We start from the raw sequence: 4,316 nt of genomic DNA, 5'->3' as shown, positions 1-4,316 counted from the left end.
GATGTATGTGAATCGGAAATTCCAACCGACCCTATTGTTGAGAGGTTAAATTTAGTTGAAGAAGAAAACAATTTGTTGAAGGAAAAAATAAAAAAATTGAGGAGGAGAAGATGATATTGGAGTTGCATGTTGCGGATGTCGTCGATGATCACAAGATCAAGATGGATGCAGTGCGCTTGAAGATTAGAAAGATTAGAAAATATGCCATTCATACCGAGGCTTGGTATCATTATGCCATTGGATCAATTGTTACCTTGGTTGCGATTATGATCGCATTTGTTTTTGCATTGAAATGTTTTACATAGTTTCAATGTATGGCTTAATTAATTAGATGCTCTAGAGAGCTATATGTTGTTAGATGAGAACTATGTAAGTACTTTGGTTTTAATGTGATGATGAACTTCTATTAATTTTGACACTTAATTATATATAATGCACGCAGATGAACCGGCAATGGATGTACGGTGATAGACACACCTCCGAGTACATTAAGGGCGTGCATGAGTTTCTCGATGCGGCTGAGGCAAACAAGCAGAATGGTTTTATGTGTTGTCCATGCACTGAATGTGGGAATACGAGGTCTTACTCTAACCGGAAAATCCTTCACTCCCACCTGCTTTACAAGGGTTTCATGCCACACTATAATGTTTGGACGAGGCATGGAGAAATAGGGGTTATGATGGAAGACGGCGAACAAGAAGAGTACGATGACAACTATGTGCCCCCTGAATACGGTGATGCTACAACGGGGGGAGCTGGTGAAGATCAAGAGGAACCACACGATGTGCCCAATGATGCTGCAACGGGTGAAGCTGCTGAAGATCAAGAGGAACCAGACGATGTGCCCGATGATGATGATCTCCGCCGGGTCATTGTCGATGCAAGGACGCAATGCGAAAGTCAAAAGGAGAAGCTGAAGTTCGATCGCATGTTAGAGGATCACAAAAAAAGGTTGTACCCCAATTGCGAAGATGGCAACACAAAGCTCGGTACCGTACTAGAATTGCTGCAGTGGAAGGCAGAGAATGATGTGGCTGACAAAGGATTTGAGAAGCTACTAAAAATATTGAAGAAGAAGCTTCCAAAGGATAACGAATTGCCCAACAGTACATACGCAGCAAAGAAGGTCGTATGCCCTCTAGGATTGGAGGTGGAGAAGATACATGCATGCCCTAATGACTGCATCCTCTACCGCGGTGCATACAAGGATCTAAACGCATGCCCTGTATGCAGTGCATTGCGGTATAAGATCAGATGAGATGACCCTGGTGATGTTGACGGTGAGCCCCCCAGGAAGAGGGTTCCTGCGAAGGTGATGTGGTATGCTGCTATAATACCACGGTTGAAACGTCTGTTCAGAAATGAAGAGCATGCCAAGTTGATGCGATGGCACAGTGAGGACCGTAAGAAAGACGGGAAGTTGAGAGCACCCGCTGACGGGTCGCAGTGGAGAAAAATCGAGAGAAAGTACTGGGATGAGTTTGCAAAGGACCCAAGGAACGTATGGTTTGCTTTAAGCGCGGATGGCATTAATTCTTTCGGGGAGCAGAGCAGCAATCACAGCACCTGGCCCGTGACTCTATGTATGTATAACCTTCCTCCTTGGATGTGCATGAAGCGGAAGTTCATTATGATGCCAGTTCTCATCCAAGGCCCTAAGCAACCCGGCAACGACATTGATGTGTACCTAAGGCCATTAGTTGAAGAACTTTTACAGCTGTGGAATGGAAACGGTGTACGTACGTGAGATGAGCACAGACAGGAGGAATTTAACCTAAAGGTGTTGCTGTTCGTGACCATCAACTATTGGCCCGCTCTCAGTAACCTTTCAGGACAGACAAACAAAGGATACCACGCATGCACGCACTGTTTAGATGACACTGAAAGTATATACCTAGACAAATGCAGGAAGAATGTGTACCTAGGCCATCGCTGATTTCTTCCGACCAACCATCAATGTCGAAAGAAAGGCAAGCATTTCAAAGGCAAGGCAGATCACCGGAAGAATCCCACCATGCGTACCGGTGATCACATACTTGCTATGGTCAATGATTTACACGTAATATTTGGAAAGGGTCCCGGCGGACTAGCTGTTCCGAATGACGATGAGGGACACGCACCCATGTGGAAGAAGAAATCTATATTTTGGGACCTACCCTACTGGAAAGACCTAGAGGTCCGCTCTTCAATCGACGTGATGCACGTGACGGAGAACCTTTGCGTGAACCTGCTAGGCTTCTTGGGCGTGTATGGGAATACAAAAGATACACTCGAGGCACGGGAGGACCTGCAACATTTGCACGAAAAAGACGGCATGCCTCCGAAGCAGTATAAAGGTCCTGCCAGCTACGCTCTCACGAAAGAAGAGAAAGAAATCTTCTTTGAATGCTTGCTCAGTATGAAGGTCACGACTGGCTTCTCGTCGAATATAAAGGGAATAATAAATATGCCAGAGAAAAAGTTTCAGAACCTAAAGCCACGTGATTATGACGCAACTGCTTCTGGTTGCATTGAGGGGGCTTCTACCGGAAAATGTCTGATTAGCCATTGTGAAGCTATGTGCATTCCTTAATGCAATCTCTCAGAAGGTGATCGATCCAGAAATCATACCAAGGCTAAGGAGTGATGTGGTGCAATGTCTTGTCAGTTTCGAGCTGGTGTTCCCACCATCCTTCTTCAATATCATGACACACATCCTAGTTCATCTAGTCGACGAGATTGTCATTCTGGGGCCCGTATTTCTACACAATAAGTTCCCCTTTGAGAGGTTCATGGGAGTCCTAAAGAAATATGTCCGTAACAGCGCTAGGCTAGAAGGAAGCATCTCCATGGGCCATCAAACAGAGGATGTTATCGGGTTTTGTGTTGACTTCATTCCTGGCCTTAAGAAGATAGGTCTCCCCAAATCGCGGTATGAGGGGAGACTGACTGGAAAAGGCACTCTTGGAAGTGACTCAATAATATGCAGGGACGGATATTCTTGGTCTCAAGCACACTACACAGTTCTACAGAACTCTACCTTGGTGACCCCGTATGTCGATGAACACAAGAACAGTCTGCGCTCCAAACACCCGGAGCAGTGCGACGACTGGATTACATGTGAACACATCATGACTTTCAGCAGTTGGTTGGAAACACGTCTCAGAGGTGACAACACTGTTTGTGATGAGTTGTACTTGTTGTCCAGGGGACCATCTTTGACTGTATTGACTTACAAAGGATACGAGATAAATGGGAATACATTTTACACGATCGCCCAAGATCAAAAGAGCACCAACCAAAACAGCGGTGTCCGCTTTGATGCAGCAACCGAGAGCGGAAAGGACACACATTATGGTTACATAGTGGACATATGGGAACTTGACTACGGACATGATTTTAAGGTCCCTTTGTTTAAGTGCAAATGGGTCAATCTGTCAGGAGGCGGGGTACATGTAGACCCACAGTACGGAATGACAATAGTGGATCTGAAAAATCTTGGGTACACTGACAAACCGTTCGTCCTAGCCAATGATGTGGCACAGGTTATCTATGTGAAGGAAATGTCTACCAAACCGAGAAAAAGAAAAGATAAGGAAGCGAATACATCATACGATGAGCCAAAGCGCCACATAGTTCTTTCAGGAAAAAGGGACATCTTGGGAGTGGAGGGCAAGACAGACATGTCTGAAGATTATGAAAAGTTTCATGAAATTCCTCCCTTTAATGTCAAGGCTGACCCAAGCATCCTGATAAACGATGAAGATTATCCATGGTTACGGCGCAATAAGAAAATGACACAAGCGAAGAAAAAGTGAAGACTTTCTCCCGCAACTATTATGATGATACCATGCCAACTTTGTAACACATGAGTATGCTATGCCAACTTTTTCAGAGTTCATTTGAAAACTATGAATTTAGGTCGAATTTTCTCTATAGGTGCATCTATGTTCATTTTTTTAGTAAAGTTAATCACAAACTTGTGATTCACACAAATTTCAAAGAATTCAAATTTTAACTATTCAAATTTGAAAACCAATGGCACTAACAGAAAGTTTATAATTTTTCTAAAACTAATGCCACTAACAGAAAGTTTATAATTTTGGTGACCTAAAAGCAAAAAGAAATAAAAAGTAAAGCAAAAAACAAAAGAAAATAAATAATGCAGAAAAAAAACAAAAAATTTGAAAAAAAAATAAAAATAGCAACAATAAGTATTTTTTTGTAAATATAAACAAAATAAAATAAATAAAGCAACAAAGAAAACAAAAAACTAAAAAAGTGTTTTCAAATTTGAAAACTAATGGCACTAACAAAAAGCTTATAATTTTTCTAAA

The sequence above is a fragment of the Triticum dicoccoides genome, chromosome 1A, assembly GCF_002162155.2.
Source record: "Triticum dicoccoides isolate Atlit2015 ecotype Zavitan chromosome 1A, WEW_v2.0, whole genome shotgun sequence".
NCBI classification, from domain to species: domain Eukaryota; kingdom Viridiplantae; phylum Streptophyta; class Magnoliopsida; order Poales; family Poaceae; genus Triticum; species Triticum dicoccoides.
The sequence above is the reverse complement of the archived record's forward strand: the minus strand, read 5'-3'. Positions refer to the sequence as shown.